Source organism: Poecile atricapillus, chromosome 18, assembly GCF_030490865.1.
Source record: "Poecile atricapillus isolate bPoeAtr1 chromosome 18, bPoeAtr1.hap1, whole genome shotgun sequence".
NCBI lineage: Eukaryota > Metazoa > Chordata > Aves > Passeriformes > Paridae > Poecile > Poecile atricapillus.
In genome coordinates, this window is record NC_081266.1 from 11036590 (window position 1) to 11051423 (window position 14834).

Here is a 14834-nt window from a genome sequence, read left to right on the forward strand (position 1 = left end):
CTGGAACAGGGCTTGTGTGGCCCAAAGCAAGGCCAGGCCAGGCCAGGGATGGCCAGCAGAATCCAGTGCATGGGCTAGCGTGTCCCTGAGCAGGGAGTGCCCAGCCCAGCCCCAGCCTGGCAGCAGGGGACCCGCTCTGCCCGTGGGGAGCACCTGCCTGTTCTGCTGCTGGCATCGGTCTTCATCCCAAGACCATGTCCTCCGCCTCGTCTTCTAGATCAATATCCATCTCCTCAATGGAGTCTTCTGTTTCCACCTCCATTTCTTCCTCTGTCTCATCCACATCCATGTCCATCTCTTCTTCACCAGTATCCTCTCCATCCACTTCCATTTTTTCTTCTGTGATAATTTGTGTATCCACCTCCGTCTCCTCCTCTCGGTCTGGGACAGCCTGCAGAGGTAGCGAAATCTCAGAGTGGGGTCCCTTTCCCACACTATCCCACACAGCTCCAGCCCACCCAGGCAGCTGCGGGGTGTCCTCCTCCGTGGAATAGTACCATACCTTCTTTGGAACAAATGTAGACATCCTGCAGGGATGGATAGACAACTCCAGACAATGGCAAGGTTTCAGGACTGCTGGGGGTATCAGGGAGCAGGTGGCAACAAGGTGACAGGGGTAGCTGTGGAGCAGGGTGAAGAGCGTGCTGACACAAGGAGCCAAGGGTTGTGTTGTGGCCGTTGCTGGATGCTGGAAGTTCTAGCTGGAGCGTGCACTGTGACATCAGTGCCAGGAGCCCAGGCCCAGGCTGAAGAGGACAACGGAGACCATAGAATGATGGAATCCTTGGGTGGCTGGGCTTGGAAGCGACCCTAAAGACCATCTTGTTCCAAGCGGAGCAATCTTCCCCCAGAATATGTTGCTCAGAGCCCTGCTCCCAGCTGGCCTTGGATGTTGTCAAGGATGGAGCATCCGCAGCCTGTGTGCACAGCCTGGGCCAGTGCCCCAGCAGCCTGAGTGGAAAAGAGCAGCTTCATTAGATGCAACCTCAATCTCACTCCTGCAGTTGAAAGTCTTCTCCTCTCTGTGCCCATCTTTCCTAGAGCTGCAGGGAGGCCTCGCCAGCACCTTCTCTTTCCAGGCTGAGCATCCCCAGCCCCACATGGACAGCAGTACGATGCGTGGGGGAGAAGGCTAAAGGGTAGCAAAGAGCATCAGGAAGTGAGAGATGGAAGCTTTTGGAGATGGAAGCTTTGCCTCTAAATGTAGAAAATCAAGAAAAGTGGAGGGGGAAAATGGTGGGACTCTGGCTCTGTTCTAACTGGCGAAGATTTTCTTTTCATCTTTTCTGTCGTGCTGCCCCAAGTTTTGTTGTTTGAAAGGAGGTTTGGCAAGATATCCATTGTCTTCTCCATTGGTGAAACACTGAACAACATCTGGGCAGGCTGATGATGCAGAGCAAAACCTGCAAATATCAACTGGGGATCCTGATCCTAGGGAATGCCGCTAAAGCCAGCCGAAAGCAATTTCTGGAAAGTCAAGCCTGGTTGACGTCTCCTGGAGTTGGGCTGTGCCAAATTCACCTGTCATTTATGAAGAAGGAAAAAAACTCAAACCAAAAGAGAAAAAAACACAAAGAAACAAACCCAAAGAAACCAATCAAACAAACAGATAAAAAACCCCAAATAAAACCAAAGGCAATGAGAAGTTAGGATTAGTTGTAAGGATATCACAGCAGGTGAATGGCTGCTTCCTACAGGATCTCCATCCAAAGCCACCTAGAGAACTTCTCCAAAATATATCCAGCAGGAGAAATCTAAAAAGTGATCCATGGCCGCTTTGGGGGCAGCTCTGCATTACGGTGAAGGACGAGCATGCAGTGGTACAGATGCAGCATTGCCCACCCTCCAGGCTGCTGTTTGCTCTGCTGAAAGACTCTTGCAGGACTGTGGCCCCTCTCCATGCAATGGAAATCATTGCCACAGCTCTCAGTTGAGGCACTGGCATTTCCAGAGCCAGATTCAGGCACAATCCTACTGCCTGCTGAGCATCTGGGAAAGATCCTGAGCATCTTCAGGCCTAGAAGCACAAAAGAGCTCAGGCTCTCCCTGAACTGGGTTTTCAGGGCAGGTTTCCATAGCTCTGCAAGATTTCTTCATCCCTCAACACGTCTGACTTTATGTCCAATGATGCATTTGGCTTCCTTCCTTCCTCCTGTGTGCCCCTGAGTAACCTTGCACGTGGATGGAGGAGATTGTGTACAGGACGATTGATTCCTGGATTGCCATTTGGCTTCACTGTCACTCAGTTGAACATGGTCCTTATCTAAGAAGGACTTCCAGGAAATGGGTAGGAGTTTTGGCTCTGAGAGGAGCAGAAAGCACATTTTCTACACCAAATTGCCAGCTGATGCAGTTTCCCTGCCAAAATAGTGATTCTCATTCATCTTCCTGGGAAGAATGTGAAGACCCATTCAGAGATCCCAGGTTCAGCTGGCCTGTGGCTTTGTGTACCTCATTTCGCATGTCCAATTTCAAGGGCCACTAAAAGAGGCTTATGTTTGCCTTGCTAGCCAGAAGTGCTGTAGGTATTTCCAGGAGAAAAGGAAAAACATCGCTGTCCTGTGGTGTGGTAGAAATGCCACCACAATTGTGACTCTGTGAGCAAAGCCAGCCAGAGCTTTTTGGCACCGCAAGAGCTGAGAGTGTGGCAGAGCGGTTTTGATACTCTTTTTAAGAGTCCTGAAAACATTGTTCCCAAAACAATCCACAACTTTGCAAATGTGCCCGAAGCAAATGCAGAGAGAACTGGGGTGTGAAAAGCAAAGAATGTTTATTTGTAGAAGAAAAGGAACAAAAATGAACTACACAACATATTTACATTGTAAGAATATTGGTAACAACAATAACAACAACAAACTATAGAACCTATGTACCTAAGAACTTATCTAACCAAACTATAGGAAACGTATTTACAGAAGACTTAATCAAATCCTAAAACCTCTATGGTGAGCACAACAAGTCTAAAACGTATATACAGAAGGGTGGCATCTGTGTCTGGGATGTGCCTCAGTCGTGGAAGAAAAACAAGTAGCACGGTCAGTGCAGTCAGGCATGGAGGGGTGTTCCATGTGCTCCCGGGCTGGGACACTGGCACAGGGGGACTCTGCTGCCAGAAGTGAGCCTGGCTGGGGCTGGGGGCTGTGGCCCAGGCACTGGAACAGGGCTTGTGTGGCCCAAAGCAAGGCCAGGCCAGGCCAGGGATGGCCAGCAGAATCCAGTGCATGGGCTAGCGTGTCCCTGAGCAGGGAGTGCCCAGCCCAGCCCCAGCCTGGCAGCAGGGGACCCGCTCTGCCCGTGGGGAGCACCTGCCTGTTCTGCTGCTGGCATCGGTCTTCATCCCAAGACCATGTCCTCCGCCTCGTCTTCTAGATCAATATCCATCTCCTCAATGGAGTCTTCTGTTTCCACCTCCATTTCTTCCTCTGTCTCATCCACATCCATGTCCATCTCTTCTTCACCAGTATCCTCTCCATCCACTTCCATTTTTTCTTCTGTGATAATTTGTGTATCCACCTCCGTCTCCTCCTCTCGGTCTGGGACAGCCTGCAGAGGTAGCGAAATCTCAGAGTGGGGTCCCTTTCCCACACTATCCCACACAGCTCCAGCCCACCCAGGCAGCTGCGGGGTGTCCTCCTCCGTGGAATAGTACCATACCTTCTTTGGAACAAATGTAGACATCCTGCAGGGATGGATAGACAACTCCAGACAATGGCAAGGTTTCAGGACTGCTGGGGGTATCAGGGAGCAGGTGGCAACAAGGTGACAGGGGTAGCTGTGGAGCAGGGTGAAGAGCGTGCTGACACAAGGAGCCAAGGGTTGTGTTGTGGCCGTTGCTGGATGCTGGAAGTTCTAGCTGGAGCGTGCACTGTGACATCAGTGCCAGGAGCCCAGGCCCAGGCTGAAGAGGACAACGGAGACCATAGAATGATGGAATCCTTGGGTGGCTGGGCTTGGAAGCGACCCTAAAGACCATCTTGTTCCAAGCGGAGCAATCTTCCCCCAGAATATGTTGCTCAGAGCCCTGCTCCCAGCTGGCCTTGGATGTTGTCAAGGATGGAGCATCCGCAGCCTGTGTGCACAGCCTGGGCCAGTGCCCCAGCAGCCTGAGTGGAAAAGAGCAGCTTCATTAGATGCAACCTCAATCTCACTCCTGCAGTTGAAAGTCTTCTCCTCTCTGTGCCCATCTTTCCTAGAGCTGCAGGGAGGCCTCGCCAGCACCTTCTCTTTCCAGGCTGAGCATCCCCAGCCCCACATGGACAGCAGTACGATGCGTGGGGGAGAAGGCTAAAGGGTAGCAAAGAGCATCAGGAAGTGAGAGATGGAAGCTTTTGGAGATGGAAGCTTTGCCTCTAAATGTAGAAAATCAAGAAAAGTGGAGGGGGAAAATGGTGGGACTCTGGCTCTGTTCTAACTGGCGAAGATTTTCTTTTCATCTTTTCTGTCGTGCTGCCCCAAGTTTTGTTGTTTGAAAGGAGGTTTGGCAAGATATCCATTGTCTTCTCCATTGGTGAAACACTGAACAACATCTGGGCAGGCTGATGATGCAGAGCAAAACCTGCAAATATCAACTGGGGATCCTGATCCTAGGGAATGCCGCTAAAGCCAGCCGAAAGCAATTTCTGGAAAGTCAAGCCTGGTTGACGTCTCCTGGAGTTGGGCTGTGCCAAATTCACCTGTCATTTATGAAGAAGGAAAAAAACTCAAACCAAAAGAGAAAAAAACACAAAGAAACAAACCCAAAGAAACCAATCAAACAAACAGATAAAAAACCCCAAATAAAACCAAAGGCAATGAGAAGTTAGGATTAGTTGTAAGGATATCACAGCAGGTGAATGGCTGCTTCCTACAGGATCTCCATCCAAAGCCACCTAGAGAACTTCTCCAAAATATATCCAGCAGGAGAAATCTAAAAAGTGATCCATGGCCGCTTTGGGGGCAGCTCTGCATTACGGTGAAGGACGAGCATGCAGTGGTACAGATGCAGCATTGCCCACCCTCCAGGCTGCTGTTTGCTCTGCTGAAAGACTCTTGCAGGACTGTGGCCCCTCTCCATGCAATGGAAATCATTGCCACAGCTCTCAGTTGAGGCACTGGCATTTCCAGAGCCAGATTCAGGCACAATCCTACTGCCTGCTGAGCATCTGGGAAAGATCCTGAGCATCTTCAGGCCTAGAAGCACAAAAGAGCTCAGGCTCTCCCTGAACTGGGTTTTCAGGGCAGGTTTCCATAGCTCTGCAAGATTTCTTCATCCCTCAACACGTCTGACTTTATGTCCAATGATGCATTTGGCTTCCTTCCTTCCTCCTGTGTGCCCCTGAGTAACCTTGCACGTGGATGGAGGAGATTGTGTACAGGACGATTGATTCCTGGATTGCCATTTGGCTTCACTGTCACTCAGTTGAACATGGTCCTTATCTAAGAAGGACTTCCAGGAAATGGGTAGGAGTTTTGGCTCTGAGAGGAGCAGAAAGCACATTTTCTACACCAAATTGCCAGCTGATGCAGTTTCCCTGCCAAAATAGTGATTCTCATTCATCTTCCTGGGAAGAATGTGAAGACCCATTCAGAGATCCCAGGTTCAGCTGGCCTGTGGCTTTGTGTACCTCATTTCGCATGTCCAATTTCAAGGGCCACTAAAAGAGGCTTATGTTTGCCTTGCTAGCCAGAAGTGCTGTAGGTATTTCCAGGAGAAAAGGAAAAACATCGCTGTCCTGTGGTGTGGTAGAAATGCCACCACAATTGTGACTCTGTGAGCAAAGCCAGCCAGAGCTTTTTGGCACCGCAAGAGCTGAGAGTGTGGCAGAGCGGTTTTGATACTCTTTTTAAGAGTCCTGAAAACATTGTTCCCAAAACAATCCACAACTTTGCAAATGTGCCCGAAGCAAATGCAGAGAGAACTGGGGTGTGAAAAGCAAAGAATGTTTATTTGTAGAAGAAAAGGAACAAAAATGAACTACACAACATATTTACATTGTAAGAATATTGGTAACAACAATAACAACAACAAACTATAGAACCTATGTACCTAAGAACTTATCTAACCAAACTATAGGAAACGTATTTACAGAAGACTTAATCAAATCCTAAAACCTCTATGGTGAGCACAACAAGTCTAAAACGTATATACAGAAGGGTGGCATCTGTGTCTGGGATGTGCCTCAGTCGTGGAAGAAAAACAAGTAGCACGGTCAGTGCAGTCAGGCATGGAGGGGTGTTCCATGTGCTCCCGGGCTGGGACACTGGCACAGGGGGACTCTGCTGCCAGAAGTGAGCCTGGCTGGGGCTGGGGGCTGTGGCCCAGGCACTGGAACAGGGCTTGTGTGGCCCAAAGCAAGGCCAGGCCAGGCCAGGGATGGCCAGCAGAATCCAGTGCATGGGCTAGCGTGTCCCTGAGCAGGGAGTGCCCAGCCCAGCCCCAGCCTGGCAGCAGGGGACCCGCTCTGCCCGTGGGGAGCACCTGCCTGTTCTGCTGCTGGCATCGGTCTTCATCCCAAGACCATGTCCTCCGCCTCGTCTTCTAGATCAATATCCATCTCCTCAATGGAGTCTTCTGTTTCCACCTCCATTTCTTCCTCTGTCTCATCCACATCCATGTCCATCTCTTCTTCACCAGTATCCTCTCCATCCACTTCCATTTTTTCTTCTGTGATAATTTGTGTATCCACCTCCGTCTCCTCCTCTCGGTCTGGGACAGCCTGCAGAGGTAGCGAAATCTCAGAGTGGGGTCCCTTTCCCACACTATCCCACACAGCTCCAGCCCACCCAGGCAGCTGCGGGGTGTCCTCCTCCGTGGAATAGTACCATACCTTCTTTGGAACAAATGTAGACATCCTGCAGGGATGGATAGACAACTCCAGACAATGGCAAGGTTTCAGGACTGCTGGGGGTATCAGGGAGCAGGTGGCAACAAGGTGACAGGGGTAGCTGTGGAGCAGGGTGAAGAGCGTGCTGACACAAGGAGCCAAGGGTTGTGTTGTGGCCGTTGCTGGATGCTGGAAGTTCTAGCTGGAGCGTGCACTGTGACATCAGTGCCAGGAGCCCAGGCCCAGGCTGAAGAGGACAACGGAGACCATAGAATGATGGAATCCTTGGGTGGCTGGGCTTGGAAGCGACCCTAAAGACCATCTTGTTCCAAGCGGAGCAATCTTCCCCCAGAATATGTTGCTCAGAGCCCTGCTCCCAGCTGGCCTTGGATGTTGTCAAGGATGGAGCATCCGCAGCCTGTGTGCACAGCCTGGGCCAGTGCCCCAGCAGCCTGAGTGGAAAAGAGCAGCTTCATTAGATGCAACCTCAATCTCACTCCTGCAGTTGAAAGTCTTCTCCTCTCTGTGCCCATCTTTCCTAGAGCTGCAGGGAGGCCTCGCCAGCACCTTCTCTTTCCAGGCTGAGCATCCCCAGCCCCACATGGACAGCAGTACGATGCGTGGGGGAGAAGGCTAAAGGGTAGCAAAGAGCATCAGGAAGTGAGAGATGGAAGCTTTTGGAGATGGAAGCTTTGCCTCTAAATGTAGAAAATCAAGAAAAGTGGAGGGGGAAAATGGTGGGACTCTGGCTCTGTTCTAACTGGCGAAGATTTTCTTTTCATCTTTTCTGTCGTGCTGCCCCAAGTTTTGTTGTTTGAAAGGAGGTTTGGCAAGATATCCATTGTCTTCTCCATTGGTGAAACACTGAACAACATCTGGGCAGGCTGATGATGCAGAGCAAAACCTGCAAATATCAACTGGGGATCCTGATCCTGGGGAATGCTGCTGAAGCCAGCCGAAAGCAATTTCTGGAAAGTCGAGCCTGGTTGACGTCTCCTGGAGTTGGGCTGTGCCAAATTCACCTGTCATTTATGAAGAAGGAAAAAAACTCAAACCAAAAGAGAAAAAAACACAAAGAAACAAACCCAAAGAAACCAATCAAACAAACAGATAAAAAACCCCAAATAAAACCAAAGGCAATGAGAAGTTAGGATTAGTTGTAAGGATATCACAGCAGGTGAATGGCTGCTTCCTACAGGATCTCCATCCAAAGCCACCTAGAGAACTTCTCCAAAATATATCCAGCAGGAGAAATCTAAAAAGTGATCCATGGCCGCTTTGGGGGCAGCTCTGCATTACGGTGAAGGACGAGCATGCAGTGGTACAGATGCAGCATTGCCCACCCTCCAGGCTGCTGTTTGCTCTGCTGAAAGACTCTTGCAGGACTGTGGCCCCTCTCCATGCAATGGAAATCATTGCCACAGCTCTCAGTTGAGGCACTGGCATTTCCAGAGCCAGATTCAGGCACAATCCTACTGCCTGCTGAGCATCTGGGAAAGATCCTGAGCATCTTCAGGCCTAGAAGCACAAAAGAGCTCAGGCTCTCCCTGAACTGGGTTTTCAGGGCAGGTTTCCATAGCTCTGCAAGATTTCTTCATCCCTCAACATGTCTGACTTTATGTCCAATGATGCATTTGGCTTCCTTCCTTCCTCCTGTGTGCCCCTGAGTAACCTTGCACGTGGATGGAGGAGATTGTGTACAGGACGATTGATTCCTGGATTGCCATTTGGCTTCACTGTCACTCAGTTGAACATGGTCCTTATCTAAGAAGGACTTCCAGGAAATGGGTAGGAGTTTTGGCTCTGAGAGGAGCAGAAAGCACATTTTCTACACCAAATTGCCAGCTGATGCAGTTTCCCTGCCAAAATAGTGATTCTCATTCATCTTCCTGGGAAGAATGTGAAGACCCATTCAGAGATCCCAGGTTCAGCTGGCCTGTGGCTTTGTGTACCTCATTTCGCATGTCCAATTTCAAGGGCCACTAAAAGAGGCTTATGTTTGCCTTGCTAGCCAGAAGTGCTGTAGGTATTTCCAGGAGAAAAGGAAAAACATCGCTGTCCTGTGGTGTGGTAGAAATGCCACCACAATTGTGACTCTGTGAGCAAAGCCAGCCAGAGCTTTTTGGCACCGCAAGAGCTGAGAGTGTGGCAGAGCGGTTTTGATACTCTTTTTAAGAGTCCTGAAAACATTGTTCCCAAAACAATCCACAACTTTGCAAATGTGCCCGAAGCAAATGCAGAGAGAACTGGGGTGTGAAAAGCAAAGAATGTTTATTTGTAGAAGAAAAGGAACAAAAATGAACTACACAACATATTTACATTGTAAGAATATTGGTAACAACAATAACAACAACAAACTATAGAACCTATGTACCTAAGAACTTATCTAACCAAACTATAGGAAACGTATTTACAGAAGACTTAATCAAATCCTAAAACCTCTATGGTGAGCACAACAAGTCTAAAACGTATATACAGAAGGGTGGCATCTGTGTCTGGGATGTGCCTCAGTCGTGGAAGAAAAACAAGTAGCACGGTCAGTGCAGTCAGGCATGGAGGGGTGTTCCATGTGCTCCCGGGCTGGGACACTGGCACAGGGGGACTCTGCTGCCAGAAGTGAGCCTGGCTGGGGCTGGGGGCTGTGGCCCAGGCACTGGAACAGGGCTTGTGTGGCCCAAAGCAAGGCCAGGCCAGGCCAGGGATGGCCAGCAGAATCCAGTGCATGGGCTAGCGTGTCCCTGAGCAGGGAGTGCCCAGCCCAGCCCCAGCCTGGCAGCAGGGGACCCGCTCTGCCCGTGGGGAGAACCTGCCTGTTCTGCTGCTGGCATCGGTCTTCATCCCAAGACCATGTCCTCCGCCTCGTCTTCTAGATCAATATCCATCTCCTCAATGGAGTCTTCTGTTTCCACCTCCATTTCTTCCTCTGTCTCATCCACATCCATGTCCATCTCTTCTTCACCAGTATCCTCTCCATCAACTTCCATTTTTTCTTCTGTGATAATTTGTGTATCCACCTCCGTCTCCTCCTCTCGGTCTGGGACAGCCTGCAGAGGTAGCGAAATCTCAGAGTGGGGTCCCTTTCCCACACTATCCCACACAGCTCCAGCCCACCCAGGCAGCTGCGGGGTGTCCTCCTCCGTGGAATAGTACCATACCTTCTTTGGAACAAATGTAGACATCCTGCAGGGATGGATAGACAACTCCAGACAATGGCAAGGTTTCAGGACTGCTGGGGGTATCAGGGAGCAGGTGGCAACAAGGTGACAGGGGTAGCTGTGGAGCAGGGTGAAGAGCGTGCTGACACAAGGAGCCAAGGGTTGTGTTGTGGCCGTTGCTGGATGCTGGAAGTTCTAGCTGGAGCGTGCACTGTGACATCAGTGCCAGGAGCCCAGGCCCAGGCTGAAGAGGACAACGGAGACCATAGAATGATGGAATCCTTGGGTGGCTGGGCTTGGAAGGGACCCTAAAGACCATCTTGTTCCAAGCGGAGCAATCTTCCCCCAGAATATGTTGCTCAGAGCCCTGCTCCCAGCTGGCCTTGGATGTTGTCAAGGATGGAGCATCCGCAGCCTGTGTGCACAGCCTGGGCCAGTGCCCCAGCAGCCTGAGTGGAAAAGAGCAGCTTCATTAGATGCAACCTCAATCTCACTCCTGCAGTTGAAAGGCTTCTCCTCTCTGTGCCCATCTTTCCTAGAGCTGCAGGGAGGCCTCGCCAGCACCTTCTCTTTCCAGGCTGAGCATCCCCAGCCCCACATGGACAGCAGTACGATGCGTGGGGGAGAAGGCTAAAGGGTAGCAAAGAGCATCAGGAAGTGAGAGATGGAAGCTTTTGGAGATGGAAGCTTTGCCTCTAAATGTAGAAAATCAAGAAAAGTGGAGGGGGAAAATGGTGGGACTCTGGCTCTGTTCTAACTGGCGAAGATTTTCTTTTCATCTTTTCTGTCGTGCTGCCCCAAGTTTTGTTGTTTGAAAGGAGGTTTGGCAAGATATCCATTGTCTTCTCCATTGGTGAAACACTGAACAACATCTGGGCAGGCTGATGATGCAGAGCAAAACCTGCAAATATCAACTGGGGATCCTGATCCTGGGGAATGCTGCTAAAGCCAGCCGAAAGCAATTTCTGGAAAGTCAAGCCTGGTTGACGTCTCCTGGAGTTGGGCTGTGCCAAATTCACCTGTCATTTATGAAGAAGGAAAAAAACTCAAACCAAAAGAGAAAAAAACACAAAGAAACAAACCCAAAGAAACCAATCAAACAAACAGATAAAAAACCCCAAATAAAACCAAAGGCAATGAGAAGTTAGGATTAGTTGTAAGGATATCACAGCAGGTGAATGGCTGCTTCCTACAGGATCTCCATCCAAAGCCACCTAGAGAACTTCTCCAAAATATATCCAGCAGGAGAAATCTAAAAAGTGATCCATGGCCGCTTTGGGGGCAGCTCTGCATTACGGTGAAGGACGAGCATGCAGTGGTACAGATGCAGCATTGCCCACCCTCCAGGCTGCTGTTTGCTCTGCTGAAAGACTCTTGCAGGACTGTGGCCCCTCTCCATGCAATGGAAATCATTGCCACAGCTCTCAGTTGAGGCACTGGCATTTCCAGAGCCAGATTCAGGCACAATCCTACTGCCTGCTGAGCATCTGGGAAAGATCCTGAGCATCTTCAGGCCTAGAAGCACAAAAGAGCTCAGGCTCTCCCTGAACTGGGTTTTCAGGGCAGGTTTCCATAGCTCTGCAAGATTTCTTCATCCCTCAACACGTCTGACTTTATGTCCAATGATGCATTTGGCTTCCTTCCTTCCTCCTGTGTGCCCCTGAGTAACCTTGCACGTGGATGGAGGAGATTGTGTACAGGACGATTGATTCCTGGATTGCCATTTGGCTTCACTGTCACTCAGTTGAACATGGTCCTTATCTAAGAAGGACTTCCAGGAAATGGGTAGGAGTTTTGGCTCTGAGAGGAGCAGAAAGCACATTTTCTACACCAAATTGCCAGCTGATGCAGTTTCCCTGCCAAAATAGTGATTCTCATTCATCTTCCTGGGAAGAATGTGAAGACCCATTCAGAGATCCCAGGTTCAGCTGGCCTGTGGCTTTGTGTACCTCATTTCGCATGTCCAATTTCAAGGGCCACTAAAAGAGGCTTATGTTTGCCTTGCTAGCCAGAAGTGCTGTAGGTATTTCCAGGAGAAAAGGAAAAACATCGCTGTCCTGTGGTGTGGTAGAAATGCCACCACAATTGTGACTCTGTGAGCAAAGCCAGCCAGAGCTTTTTGGCACCGCAAGAGCTGAGAGTGTGGCAGAGCGGTTTTGATACTCTTTTTAAGAGTCCTGAAAACATTGTTCCCAAAACAATCCACAACTTTGCAAATGTGCCCGAAGCAAATGCAGAGAGAACTGGGGTGTGAAAAGCAAAGAATGTTTATTTGTAGAAGAAAAGGAACAAAAATGAACTACACAACATATTTACATTGTAAGAATATTGGTAACAACAATAACAACAACAAACTATAGAACCTATGTACCTAAGAACTTATCTAACCAAACTATAGGAAACGTATTTACAGAAGACTTAATCAAATCCTAAAACCTCTATGGTGAGCACAACAAGTCTAAAACGTATATACAGAAGGGTGGCATCTGTGTCTGGGATGTGCCTCAGTCGTGGAAGAAAAACAAGTAGCACGGTCAGTGCAGTCAGGCATGGAGGGGTGTTCCATGTGCTCCCGGGCTGGGACACTGGCACAGGGGGACTCTGCTGCCAGAAGTGAGCCTGGCTGGGGCTGGGGGCTGTGGCCCAGGCACTGGAACAGGGCTTGTGTGGCCCAAAGCAAGGCCAGGCCAGGCCAGGGATGGCCAGCAGAATCCAGTGCATGGGCTAGCGTGTCCCTGAGCAGGGAGTGCCCAGCCCAGCCCCAGCCTGGCAGCAGGGGACCCGCTCTGCCCGTGGGGAGCACCTGCCTGTTCTGCTGCTGGCATCGGTCTTCATCCCAAGACCATGTCCTCCGCCTCGTCTTCTAGATCAATATCCATCTCCTCAATGGAGTCTTCTGTTTCCACCTCCATTTCTTCCTCTGTCTCATCCACATCCATGTCCATCTCTTCTTCACCAGTATCCTCTCCATCCACTTCCATTTTTTCTTCTGTGATAATTTGTGTATCCACCTCCGTCTCCTCCTCTCGGTCTGGGACAGCCTGCAGAGGTAGCGAAATCTCAGAGTGGGGTCCCTTTCCCACACTATCCCACACAGCTCCAGCCCACCCAGGCAGCTGCGGGGTGTCCTCCTCCGTGGAATAGTACCATACCTTCTTTGGAACAAATGTAGACATCCTGCAGGGATGGATAGACAACTCCAGACAATGGCAAGGTTTCAGGACTGCTGGGGGTATCAGGGAGCAGGTGGCAACAAGGTGACAGGGGTAGCTGTGGAGCAGGGTGAAGAGCGTGCTGACACAAGGAGCCAAGGGTTGTGTTGTGGCCGTTGCTGGATGCTGGAAGTTCTAGCTGGAGCGTGCACTGTGACATCAGTGCCAGGAGCCCAGGCCCAGGCTGAAGAGGACAACGGAGACCATAGAATGATGGAATCCTTGGGTGGCTGGGCTTGGAAGCGACCCTAAAGACCATCTTGTTCCAAGCGGAGCAATCTTCCCCCAGAATATGTTGCTCAGAGCCCTGCTCCCAGCTGGCCTTGGATGTTGTCAAGGATGGAGCATCCGCAGCCTGTGTGCACAGCCTGGGCCAGTGCCCCAGCAGCCTGAGTGGAAAAGAGCAGCTTCATTAGATGCAACCTCAATCTCACTCCTGCAGTTGAAAGTCTTCTCCTCTCTGTGCCCATCTTTCCTAGAGCTGCAGGGAGGCCTCGCCAGCACCTTCTCTTTCCAGGCTGAGCATCCCCAGCCCCACATGGACAGCAGTACGATGCGTGGGGGAGAAGGCTAAAGGGTAGCAAAGAGCATCAGGAAGTGAGAGATGGAAGCTTTTGGAGATGGAAGCTTTGCCTCTAAATGTAGAAAATCAAGAAAAGTGGAGGGGGAAAATGGTGGGACTCTGGCTCTGTTCTAACTGGCGAAGATTTTCTTTTCATCTTTTCTGTCGTGCTGCCCCAAGTTTTGTTGTTTGAAAGGAGGTTTGGCAAGATATCCATTGTCTTCTCCATTGGTGAAACACTGAACAACATCTGGGCAGGCTGATGATGCAGAGCAAAACCTGCAAATATCAACTGGGGATCCTGATCCTAGGGAATGCCGCTAAAGCCAGCCGAAAGCAATTTCTGGAAAGTCAAGCCTGGTTGACGTCTCCTGGAGTTGGGCTGTGCCAAATTCACCTGTCATTTATGAAGAAGGAAAAAAACTCAAACCAAAAGAGAAAAAAACACAAAGAAACAAACCCAAAGAAACCAATCAAACAAACAGATAAAAAACCCCAAATAAAACCAAAGGCAATGAGAAGTTAGGATTAGTTGTAAGGATATCACAGCAGGTGAATGGCTGCTTCCTACAGGATCTCCATCCAAAGCCACCTAGAGAACTTCTCCAAAATATATCCAGCAGGAGAAATCTAAAAAGTGATCCATGGCCGCTTTGGGGGCAGCTCTGCATTACGGTGAAGGACGAGCATGCAGTGGTACAGATGCAGCATTGCCCACCCTCCAGGCTGCTGTTTGCTCTGCTGAAAGACTCTTGCAGGACTGTGGCCCCTCTCCATGCAATGGAAATCATTGCCACAGCTCTCAGTTGAGGCACTGGCATTTCCAGAGCCAGATTCAGGCACAATCCTACTGCCTGCTGAGCATCTGGGAAAGATCCTGAGCATCTTCAGGCCTAGAAGCACAAAAGAGCTCAGGCTCTCCCTGAACTGGGTTTTCAGGGCAGGTTTCCATAGCTCTGCAAGATTTCTTCATCCCTCAACATGTCTGACTTTATGTCCAATGATGCATTTGGCTTCCTTCCTTCCTCCTGTGTGCCCCTGAGTAACCTTGCACGTGGATGGAGGAGATTGTGTACAGGACGATTGATTCCTGGATTGCCAT